The sequence below is a fragment of the Coenobita brevimanus genome, chromosome 71 (assembly GCF_032717465.1).
Source record: "Coenobita brevimanus isolate Jiangsu-jjx chromosome 71, ASM3271746v2, whole genome shotgun sequence".
Taxonomy (NCBI): Eukaryota; Metazoa; Arthropoda; class Malacostraca; order Decapoda; family Coenobitidae; genus Coenobita; species Coenobita brevimanus.
The window spans coordinates 35,261,761-35,274,860 of NC_137024.1; the positions used below are offsets into that span (position 1 = coordinate 35,261,761).

Here is a 13,100-nt window from a genome sequence, read left to right on the forward strand (position 1 = left end):
TACAACAACTGGACTACTGTATGGAGAATCCGACTTCTCTATAATCCCGGCTCTCTCCATCTGGTCTAGTTCTTCGGCTACAGCACTCTTCAGATTGTGAGGCACATGGTACGGTTTACACCTGATTGGCCTGTGGTCCGTCAGAACTATTTCATGAGGATTAACATTGGCAAGTCCTGGAGTGTTTGACAATACATCAGAATAATGATCCAGTAATCCACGTACCTCTTCCTTTTCCGCTAGTGATAAACACTCTGAAAGTGTGACATCAGACCAAACCGTTGAGGATTCTATCTCTGGCAGTAATAACTGCCCAACCTCTTCAGACTCTTGCATTACCACTGCCGCACAATCCTGAAGTTCATTAGCAGCTGAAATATTAACATGGTTAGGAAGACCTTCTTCTTCATTATCTTCCTCATACTTCTTTAACATGTTAATATGGAACTTCTTTCTCTTTCCACCAAAGTCTATTACATAATTCAGTGGTGACGAACAATCTAGTACAACATAGGGTCCCTTCCACTGCATAAGTAGCTTATTCCTGTCACTTGGAAGCAATAGCAGTACCCTGTCTCCCACTTTTAACTTTCTGTCAGAAGCCTTCCTATTATAATAGCTTTTGTCCAATTCCTGTGCCTTCATTAATTCTTCTCTAGCTAATCTACACGTTTCCTCCAGTCGCTCAGCTAAATCAATGACATATTTGTAAGTGGTTACACTTTCTGGTGTGGTCACAGTTCCATCCCAGATTTCCCGTAGAACATTCAGTGGACCCCTAACTGTCCGTCCATAAACTAAATCAAAAGGAGAAAACTTTGTGCTCGCCTGAGGGGCTTCTCTGTAAGCAAATAAGAGTGGAGCAAGGTACCTTGGCCATTCCTTTGGAGCTTCTTTACACATACGTCTAAGCATATTCTTTAAGGTTCCGTTAAACCTTTCAACCAAACCATTCGACATGGGATGATATGGGGTGGTTTTCAAAGATTTGATAGACAAAAGTCTATTTACTTCAGCCATCATTCCTGACGTGAACTGGCTACCCCTATCTGAAAGTACTTCATTTGGAATGCCTATCCTAGAATAAACATCAATCAGGGCATCCGCTACAGTTGTGGTCTCGATATTTGGTAAAGCTACTGCCTCTGGATATCGTGTGGCAAAATCAACCAACGTAAGAATATATCTTGCACCATTGTATGCCCTGGGTGTTATTGGTCCAATTATATCAACTCCTACTCGTGAAAATGGCACCTCAATCACTGGCATGGGAGTAAGTTTTCCTGGCTTCACACTGCCTTTGTTTACCGTTCTTTGGCATTTGTCGCATGACCTGCACCACCGTGTTACATCAGATACCATTCCTGGCCAGAAGAATGAAGCTTGGATCCTGTCTAATGTTTTCTTTGTCTTCAGGTGTCCACTCATGATGCTCTCATGTCCTAGTTTAAACACTTGCTTACGATGTCCTCGGGGCACTATTAGCTGTTCTTTTACATCACCTCTGAATTCTGTTACTCTGTATAATCTTAGGTTTCTCTCTATAAATTTAGAAGTCCTCCCCTTTGATTGAAATGTTCTTCTTGTAAAAATATGTTTTCTCACAGAATTTAAGGATTTGTCACTCTCCAAAGCCTTTAAGAATTCAGAAGTAGACACAAAATCACACTTATTCACCTTTAATGGTTGTGTGGGGTGCTCACCTCGTCGAGTTTGTCCCCTGGTTACAGCAGAAACACAGCTTTCATCTTTAGTCGGCAGTGAATCTTCATTCGAGAAAGAAACAGGAGATTTTTCACTAGCCTGCGATGTCTTCCCAGTAGTCACCACAGATCCCGTCGTGCTACCAGTCGCCGAACTTTCTGCCAAACTACTAGTTGCTGTGGGCGAGACCTGTTCTAATGAAGGAGCATAAGTTCCTTTACGAATTCCACCCACAACTAGGTCATACACAGGTGACTGGCATACAGCTGCTTGCACAGTCCCCTTCAACCAGGGAGAGTCGATCCCTACCATTACCTCTGGCAAGATCACTACTGTTCCAGTGGCCAATTTCAGTCTTAAGGTACGACCCGTATAATGTTCTGGGGTTACTAGCTTCTCTGCCACAAGACATAATGTTGCTCCACTATCAAGCATGGCAATCACTGTGTGCCCCTCAACACTACCAGTAGCCAGTGTTAAGCAGTCATCGTTCTTAAGCTTACGTAATTCACTGGAGACAGTACCACATACATTTAAATTACCTTTACCAGATAACTTAGACTTAGCATTATCATTCAAATGACAGTTATTTCTCCTGTGACCTGGTTTTCCACACAACCAACACAAACCTGTTTTCCTTCCCTTTTCGTCCTTGCCAGTAGATGGTCCTGCTTGAGGAGGCTTAATTGTGTCCGTTTTCTCCTCTCCATCTCCTGTTCTCCTGATTGGCTTCATCTTATTCGTGCTGGCAGGGTGTCCGTGGGCATCCATCCATCGATCAGCTTCCACTGCACATTCTTCCAAACTACGGACATGGCGCTCCTTTAAAAAAGTAGTTAGTGGAAGAGGACACAGTTTGATAAATTCCTCCCTCACTATTAAGTCCGTTATTCCTTCAAATGACTGTACACATCCGTCTGCTTCAACCCACTTGATGAAATGTTTTTTCAACCTGCATATTAACTGTTGAGCAGACTCACCTTCCCGAAACTTAGAAGTTCGAAATCTTTTTCTGCATCCCTCCGATGTAACATCGTACCCCTTCAGTAAAGCAGCCTTGAACTTACTAAAATCTGCCACCACATCGTCTGTGAACATATGGTACATCTCAAGTGCACGTCCTGTTAAGAGAGATGCTAAAGCAGTAGGCCAAATAGCACGTGACCATCCAGCACCTTCTGCTACTCGCTCGAAACGAGAAATGAAGGTGTCAATATCATCTTTAGACTCGTCAAAAGCTGGCAGTTTTGGTGGGTGCACCACATTGGTAACTGGCTGAACAGCAGTACCAGCCGCAGCAGCACTGGCAGCGGCAGCAGCTTTAGAAGCTTCAATTTCAGCTTCTAGTTTTAACCTCTTCAGTTCCCTCTCGGCAGCCCTTCTTTCCCTTTCGGCTACCTGCATTCTCTGCCACTCCTCTCTAACCCATTTATGCAGTTCTTCACCAGAGTAACCTAACAGTGAGGCCTCATCATGCAGATCTTTGATGCTCTTTTCCTTATTCATGTTTTCAGGAACAAAGGTTCAAGCAATACCTGTATAACGTATGCACAATATCAGTCGGGTCCCTGTTCGGGCGCCAATTTGTCACGATTCAGGTCAGGTAAATGCTAGGATTATATATTAACGATAATTAGCATGTTCGTGACTCCAGTGTTCTTATAGAAAAGACCCTCCGATATCATGCACATCGTTAATTGGGTACTGAAAGAACACATGTGAAGAATTGATTTATTACAATTAAGAGCATTACCCATATTAATAACATAGCCTAAATATCCTTAAGCCCTATAATCCTTAACCTAAACCTTAATACTAAAAATCAGTAACAAAAGAACAGATCTGCACAGGACAAGGTACACAATACCTCTGGACTTCAGGGTGCATGTCCGCAGGTGTTTCAATACACCTGCATTACACTGGGTATGGGCGAGGTGGATAGAGGCACGAGTGAAAAGAGTGGCTGGAGCACTGATAGCTAAGGCGAGGTATGGTAATGTGAGTGGCTAGATAGCAGACAGCACAACACCACTTCCCACACGTACAGCTCAGGTGAAGTAATGTAAGTGGGCTCCATACAAAGTTCCGCAATGGAGAGGGAACAGCTGCCTACCACTCACTGCCAGCGCTGGTCCCCCACTGTCCGTGTTCTCCACTCCAGTCCAGTCATCGCCACCCTTCAACTCCCGCCTCTTCCAGTCCCGAAGCATCGAAACATTGAGTTGAAATAACATGTATTAAAGGCAGTATAGAACATACAAACATTGACTTGACAAATAGGATGTGTAATGTGTACTGTGCATGTAGATTGGTGTTGACAGTTAGAGAAACTTGTATTGGAGAGCATGCTGGCGTACTCTCTTTGTTACTGTAACACTGAAAAAGTTCAGCAAAGAGATATGGTCAGGAACTAGTCCCGAGGGCAGGTGAAATGGGAGCTCCAGCTCTCCCTGTCATCAGCTGTCCATCCACCTTGGGAGTACTGCCCTGCTCGACTGCTGCTACAGTCTACTGTACAGTGGGGCCCCTTGGATAGTGACCTTATTAGTCCGCCAAAATGGCCACTATCCATGAAATCGCTATCTGAGGGGCAAACTTCAAACCTAAAAAAATTAATATGGTCCTGGACTCCTTCAGCTATATCCCTAATTTCCTCCATTAACCATTAATATCACGTCATATTTCTTCAGTAAACGATTAACAAACTTACTTTTAATTCATTTTGAGTGCTGCTTAGTGATAAATATAGTTATCAATCGTAGTTATCATACAGTGGCAACGTGCTAGAGTTGCTAAAAAATAAATACTGCATGCGTTCCAACTAAACCCTAAATTCCTACTGTGAACACTAATAAAATAAACTTTCACGTAACATGCAAAAGGATAAACAAACTTTTAAATCACTTTTGCTGTTTATTGTTAAAATTACTGTCATGCTTGGTGGTTACTGTACCGCAGCAGCCTAGCGACCACGGCCCTGACTCTGCTTACTCTTAATCTCTCGTCTCTAGTCTTCCTCTCGTCCCTCACATCATAACACACGCAAACGAACTTCATTCTCGATGCGATGGGCCTCTGTTTCCTCATCTTGTCAACCATTATACAGGTCCTTCTCAAGCTGAACAGGGGGCATGTCGACATTGTCCTCTTCGTCTGAGGAGGCATTCAAAATGGCCTGTCTTTGTGCCTCAAACCTTTCTTGCTGCTGACTTAAGAATCGTGTGATCAGTGTCTGGCGCCTTGCATTTATTTTGTCTTTCAGGTTCTCGGTGAAGATTTTCATCAGATCTCAGAAATACACTAGGGCTTGGTCTCGACAGTTAAAATGGAGAGAGGTTACCTTGTCTTGAACTTTGGACAGTATGGCCAGGATTTCAGATAAATCCTTCACTGTTGGCTCATTTGGCTTCTTTTCTTCTTCCTTATCTTCTTGCACTTCCTCTTCCTCTTCCTCATCTTGGTTCAGCATCTCCTCAGCAGTTTCTTCTCGATCTTCACCTCCTTCTAAGTCCACGATTTCTTTGTCAGACACACACGAGAGTCCCGGCACAGTTTTGATTACGTCAGCAGTCTCACGTGCCACCACCTGCAGCTCCTGCCTGGCTGCCTCGCCTGCCTGTTTCAAATGTGGAAGCAGGGGGGCCCAAGCGTGTGTAATGGTGGCTTGATTGATCGGGCACCAAGCTTCACAGAATAAATCCACTGCATGCATTATGTTAAAAGACTTCCAAAAGGCCTTGACGGTCATTTCCTCTTGATCCTCTTCCTCTTGACTTGCCTGTTGATCAGGTTCACTGTCACTAGAATTAGCCTCTTGGATCTCCTTCAGTTCTCGAAAGTTATCAGTCTTTTCCCTCATTTTGCTGTGGAGCTTGCCATAGAAGAAGAGTTTAGTGTTAGCAATTAACTCCTGATCTAAAGGTTGAATTTTGGGGGTAATGTTTGGAGGCATAAAAACAACCTGTATGGCAGGGTGGTGGTCTACCATGAAGCGAGCGTGCCCGGGTGCATTATCCAGGAACAACAATATTTTCCAGTCAATATATTTCTTCTTGCAATACTCGCAAGTCTGGGGCACAAAAATCTCGTCTAACCACTTAATAGAGAGGCTTGAGGTCATATATCCAGTGCTGTTTGAGTACCACACACAGTTGGGGAGTTAGTTCATATCACAGTGGCGGTAGGAATGTGGTTTGGCATATTTATAGTCAATAACGGGATTCATTTTGAAGTCCCCTGAAGCATTGCAGCAAAGCAGGACACTGAAGCGATCCTTGGCCATTTTGGTTCCAGCAGCCTGACGAAGGTTTTTGTGGGCTTAGGTGAACTTGGGTGATTTCTTCCAGTACACTCCAGTCTCATCGCAATTAAAAACTTGATCTAGGGTGTACCCTCCTTCCTCCATAAGAGTCTTAGCAATTTTGGGAAATTCTTGTGCAGCTGTAGTGTCTGCAGATGCAACCTCACCCTGGTAGAAAGCCAGCTTTATCCCACAGCATTTTTTAAACCTGTGTAGCCACCCACGTGAGGCATTGAAAGGAACAGGATTTTTTTTTTTTTTTTTTTTTTTTGTTTTTTTTTTTGCACATAATCCCTGGTACACTCCTATTGCCCTTGCACGAATTTCTGGTCCATCAACACTTGCTCCTTTTCTTAATCGCCTTGCCAACCACTTCATTACATAATGTTCAGTCACCACTTGGAGTCTGTTTTTGTCGGTAATGTTGTGCATGGCCCATCTAGGTCCACCTGCACCACCCATAAAATACTTTGTTGTGGTTTTTATTGCTGCCTTTATCTCATCCTTTTTCTTTCTTATGTTTCTTACACTCGATTTGGGCACATTCAACAGTTTAACAATTTCACATGTCTTTGCACCATCTTCAGTCATCTGGATTATCTTTTTCTTTTCCTCCACGCTGTATTGTTTCTTTGGCTTGCCACGCTTGTATTCTCTGGCCTTTTTTATCACTTTTACACTACCTGCACTTCCTGTTTTTTTTTCCTTGGCCACCGCCACCACTTGGGCCAGCCCCCAGCGTTGAAGCCATGATAATAGAACCCTCAGTAGCCAGACAATACAGTAAATGGAAGGTCACAAAAAACTTTGACAATGGCGAGACTGCGACGAATTGAATGAATGCGTGGCGCGTGGATAAACAATGGGTCAATGAACTGAGTGAGGATAGACTCACACTCACTGTCAGTGTTACCGAGGTCTGACCTTGGCAACTCTGCCCACCCGCTCGCTACGTGTTAAATGCCTAGCAGATTTACGCTAACCATGCAGCATTAATCGCAATGAGATAGTTTCTTTCCTAACGCTATCCGTGGACTCGCTAATGAAAAAAAATGCTATCAGAGGGGCTCCACTGTACTCCTGTACTGCACTCAAGTAACTTTTGTTGATATCAACTTTTTTAAAAAATACAGTAATTCCTTGAATATCTGTCATAATAAAAGCATAGGCATGACCAGATAAGGGCAATGTCCGGATATGGAGCAATATCCTCTACTCTACCCATACCCTACCCATACCCCATACCCAACCTATGTGTACAGTACCCCTCCTACTTTTGGCAGTGTTCTGTGGTCTTTTGGCTGTTTTTAGACATCAAAACACGTAGTGCAATATGCAGTGTAATCATAAACACTAAGAAAACTATCCATAAACAACAACAAAACAAAGGAAACTATGCAAAACCCTATCATTATGTATGCCCACCCAAAAATTATTTGGCACGTTTGGGTATGATGGTTGTGAAAATGAGCAACTTCCGCAGACACACATGAGTCTATAAATGTGGTGCCACAAAACATATACCACCCAGTAAGTGAATGTTTTGTCAGTTTTGAGTTCTAATAATTACCAAAGATAATATTTGCACTCATAATTACAGGATGCCCATATATCACAATGCTTCATCAATGTTTCAGAATGATACGTGCTGTAAGAGTGCCGATACTTTTTTGGGAGTGTGGTAGGTGAGGACATTCACCATCCACACACTCATTGTAATGCTGCTGTCAGGTGTTTGCCCTTTCCTCTCCTCCATCCTTCTTTCCTTCCATCCTCATCTGACTTTCTTTCCTTCATTCTTTCCTCTTCCTTCTGCCTGTGGGTGACTCTACACCGAGTGACATGCCAAATGGTTTCCTGTACACCAGGAAACCATTTACTACACTGGTTGGTAACCATATAACCAAATTTTGGAGCCTGGTGGTTTAGTGGATAATTATTGCACTCCAACGGCCATACCACGTTGAGTACAATGCTTCCCGTCCAATCAGCGAAGTTAAGCAACATTGGGTCTGGTTAGTACTTGGATGGGTGACCGCCTGGGAACACCAGATGCTGTTGGCATCCCTATGTGTCAAGTGGGGTTGGTGGAGGATTAGTGCCCCTCCCTGTAAAACAATTAACTCTAAGCCGTTGGCCACCCCGTTTGGGATACATGGTGTCTGGCAATGAATGAATGAATGAAATCGGATTGAGCCAGTGAAGGTTTATATCCAAGGGGTGGTTGGGGTCAATTGCTCATGTAATGCCACTCAGGGATGAGTGAGGCTGTTCACTCTCATCTTAAATGTCGGGACCAACTGCCTAGCCCCGGGCTCCTTCACTTCTCATGGGGCAATGTAGGATTGGATGATGAATACAGTACTCCTAATTTTGGCAGTGTTCTGCAGTCATTTGGCTGTTTTTAGGCATCAAAACACACATTGTAACATATAATCCTAAACTAAAAGAACTGCATAAACAACAACAGCAACAGTAGCAAAACACCAATATGCACAGTACCTCTCCTAATTTTGGCAGTGTTGTGTGGTCTTTTGGCTGTTTTTAGACATCAAAACACACATTGGAATTAGCATTGTATTCCTAAACACTAAGAAATCAAAGTATTTAAAAAAAAAAAAAGTACACTTACCACCCAGTGAATGACAGACAGGCATTGTAACCTGCCAGGCTGCAGCAGGTGTACAGGTATCCCATGTGGTCTAGTGGCTAACAGCCACCTCCCATTGGTGAAAGAACTCCTCCTCCTCCTCCTCCTTCACCTGCTGAAGCTGGCCGATGAGCAGGTATATGCGACGAGCTGAGGGAGCCCTACCCACCTCAGGACTCTGAAGACAGCCGCAAGCTTATGTCTGTCAGTGACACAACAGTTGTCGATGTGCTCGGTTGTTGGTATGAGAGTGAAGACTGGGGTCGAGCAGGTGGTGGTGGTCATGGTGGGGAGAAGGTGCTGGCATTCATGGGGGTGGTGGGCTTGAAAAAGCAGTCAATCTTCGTTTGATGATGGGTGCAGCGATTTTGTCAGAGGATGACAGCGTCCCTGACTACCCACACATTCATGGCCAGCTTGGGTGGCATCAGCTCCTTGTCGCAATGAGGGTGCATAGCTTATTCGAGTACTTGCTCAGTACTGACCCGCAGTGCACCAAGACAAGGGAGTGATGGGATGGTGGGGTGACCAGAATCAGGCTCCTCGTCCTCGCCGCTTTCCTCTGTCACCCCGTAGAGACAACAGCGGCGATCTTATCAGAATACGTGTGATATCCCGGATCGCCGCCATCGACTTCCACATCCTTGCCTGCATTTCGTAGCCAAAGGTGGAAATCGTCCACATCAAATCCTTCAAAGTCGTGCATGGTCTCGCATCCCTGAGGGAGACGAGGCCAACCACTTTTCACAGTTTTGATTGAGACTTCCTTCCAAGCATTGGCCCAGTTGAAAACCTCAGAACTGATGTTGTAACGCTGCGGATTTTCCAAGGTGTGCTTTCCACATCCATCAACCCCTTCCTCGTGCCCAAACACCACCATCACCTCGTCGAGGAACCTCCGACGGTAGTGTTTTTTGGTTGCCACAACAACACCTTGGTCCATTGGTTGAATAAGGACAGTCATATTAGGTGGCAGAAACATGCACCTAATACAGCCGTCATCAGCAACCAAATCCTTCTCCGACAGTTGTGCAGGAGAATTGTCGAGGATCAGGAGAGCCTTCACCTGGCCGTGAGCGATACCAAATTCCTCCATCTGAAAATAGATAACCTCTTTGACAGTGTCTGTGGAACCAATCTCTGAATATCTTTGTAGTAAACCAGGCCTTCGCAGAATGGTACCACACAACAGGCAGGCTATCCATCAACCCATGGACAAAACATGGCTGTTTTGCACGTCCAACAATAATGGGTTTCGGGTGGTGCATCCCTTTAGCATTGCACAGCACAACACCAAGACACGTTGTTTGAACAACTACCGAGTAAGCATAGTCTTCTCGGTCTCTTCTGCCAGGGTATCGGTGGGCACAGAGTGGAAGAACAGGCCATTTTCGTCAGCATTATACACCTGACCAAGAGCATGGCTCTCCTTCTCGATCAGGTGCAGCACATTCTGGTGAAATGGCTCAACATCCTCCACTGTCGCATCCAAAGCCTCGCCATGTGCCTTACGGCTAGTAAGTCCATGCCAAAGTTTGAACCAGAAGAGCCAACCCTCGGATGCCTTGAAGTTATGCACGTTGTGCAGGCGTGCAAACTTCTCAGGTGCAACCTTCAACTCGGTCCCTTGTACAAGCACACCAGCAACCCGTTGCTGGTGGAACGAAACCAAAGTCGACTGGTTGATGATGGCATAGGTGGGCTGGGACATCACCTTCCAGTCGCCTTTCCTAGTGGTATCACCATAATCCTGTACGTACTGAGTCAGCCTTTCCCGTAATATCTTGATATCAGACAAGGTTGAGCAGGGCAAGTCATATTCACGCAGAATGCATAAACTTGGCCAGCCCACGTCAACCTTGCCCAGTATCTCACACTTCTTCTCCAGAGTCAAAACCCTTCTCTTTTGTTTCTTGGGCAGTGGTGGGGCCATCACCACACACACAAGAATACCAGAGGAGAATTAAGGCCTGCAGAAGGTAGGGCACCACCACAAAAACAACCATGGAAGTTGTCGTTGTTTTCCCTCAGCCAAGCACATCCACATGCGGAGAGACAAAGGTGGGAACTGAAGCGCGGTAGCGTTGGGGGGGGGGTAGAGTAGGGGGAGCCAAGTGAGTTAGAATGGTTACATAAAAAAATATTTTTTCTTATGAGTTGTATTGTGTCCAAGCCTTGCTTAAATTTTACTGTTATGCAATAAATTATTTATGGTGGCGTTTGAGAAAAGTTGAGGCAAATGGAATATTGCCTGAAGTTAGAAGGAACTAGTGGGGGTGAAGCAGGATGGTGTCCATGATGCTTTTCATGAATGAAAATTTCTTCTTTTGTGTGTTACATATGGGCTTTATGGAGTCTGAGCCTTCCTAAAATTTACTGTGTTATGCAGTGAATATTATTTTTAGTGGCATTTTAGAAGAACTAAGAGACAAAAGAGATATTACCACACATTAGAAGAACTGGTGGGGTTAAGCAGGATAGTGACCCTGACACTTTTCGTGTATGAACATAATTATCTTCCTTTGTGTGTTCCAAATGGCCTTTATCGAGTCTGAACCTAACTAAAATTATAATGTGTAATGCAATAAATTATTTGTAGTGGCATTTCAGAAAAGTTAAGAGGCAAGTGGGATACTGCCCTGAGTTAGAAGGAACTGGTGGGGTGAAGAAGGATTGTGGCCATAATGCTTTTCATGTATGAAAATATCTTAGCAGGGGTAAGTCCATATGTCGCTTTTTTCAGAGTTTCGCTCCTTTAGGAATGGCTTGGGCCCCAATTAGCCCGTTCTAGTGAGGTTTTACTGTATAGGAATTTAGTCTGGTAGCTCCTCGATTCTGGTAAAAGTGAGTTCCGGTCTATTGAAGTCTGTTACATCAAGGTTTTACTGTATATATTGTTACGCTGTCCGCCTTTCTGTCCTCACGGGTGCAGCCGTTACAGCTGGGCTAGGGGATTATGCAGTATGTATCCGTGTCATTCGCGGAGTTTATATTAGCGAGTGCTACAAGTTCTTTTGTTTCTTTCGTTCCCGCCACTGAGGACAATTTTATTTCATACCATGCTGAGTATGCATTTGATTATTTTGATTGTCTTGTGTGAGCTACAAGTATATTTAATAATGTTTTGCTTGCATTAGAAGTACCAGTTTATTGTAGAGAGAGAGGGGCACGAATATAAGTTCTTATTAATTAATTTGATTCATGCGTTCGCGCTTGGCCGCACACGAGCCTAGCACCAGTGCAGTATCTTCCCAACTAGCTTCCGTATTGTGCGTGTGTGCACACTCTTTCTCTCCCCAGTCATTTTTATGCCGAGCTGGCATTTTCATTTAAGTTTTTTTATTCTTTTGTTGCTGACTGAGGAAAGTAGTTATTTTATTTTGTTTTTGTAACCGTGTTGTCTTTGGAGGGCCAGTTTGGCTCACCGTGGTCTTCTCGCTGCCTTTGTTAACGTTCCCCAACACACGTACATACACACACACCCCTAACCCCTACATAGTTAATCCCATCTCTTTGCACAAGGCTAGTGAGAACCATCGTGAGCTATTAACTGCGTTCCCCCTTGGACACGGGTTAAATAGAAAGTCGTCACCACCGGAAGTAAGTGGGAGGTGTTCCTGTATACTGTCTCGGGCGGTATTACTTCCGGTAGTGATGATAGTAGGCTAGATCTATAGGTAGGCTGTTCCATTTTATTATCAAAGTACAGAGTGTTGCATTCTTAAGTAAGTACTTTTCCGTTGCGCAGTTTTTCTCTAGTTTGCGGAGTGTCAGTGCCGGGGTCTGCGTTATTTTTGCAACGCAGTGGAGGCCGATCATCTAAGGCTGACTTGTTGTCTTTTTTGTAATAGCCCCGGGCTGGCGCTACCGTAACAGTGGCGACCTCGCATCAGGATATCCTAACAGTGCCTTCTTCTTGCTAGGATATCGTTACCTTGGCGTTCTCTGTGCTTTGAGGTGAAGTTGAGGTGTGTGTAGTTTCTCAGTCAGCATTAGTATTTCATTATTCAGTACTGCCATTGATTTGTCGCCATGGAGTCACGCGTGTCTACACCAGATCGCGTACGTGCTGAGTCACCTGTGGAGATGGAACAACGAGAGGCACATAGCAAAGGTACTCCCCGTGTGAGCCCTGAGTTTGACTATGGGGCTGAGCTGCTTCGTTTCGCTACCCCACTATTACCATCTATGATGCCGCCGAGCCAGTTTAGAGCAGTTCCCCCAGGTATGTCTGGTGCTTTCCCTGGAGTTGTTCATTCCACTCCCATATATCCTGGAGCCTTGTCACCGGAGGCTCAGTTGCAGTTGGAGTTGAAAAAGATGGAGATGGAGATGCAGCGTGCAAGAGAGAAAGAAGAGAGGGAAATGCAGCGTGCAAAAGAAGAGAGGGAGATGGAAATGCAGCGTGCAAAAGAAGAGAGGGAGATGGAAATGCAGCGTGCAAAA

The 13,100-nt window shown here is 44.6% G+C and overlaps 1 protein-coding gene and 1 pseudogene across 1 annotated transcript in view; both read left to right on the top strand.

Moving 5' to 3' along the window:
• The window catches only part of Gen (XPG-like endonuclease), a 114,407-nt gene that overhangs the window by 57,550 nt on the left and 43,757 nt on the right, over positions 1–13,100 (top strand). The gene's annotated exons all lie outside the window — the stretch shown is intronic.
• LOC145406914 (5S ribosomal RNA) lies at positions 7,950–8,068 on the top strand (annotated as a pseudogene).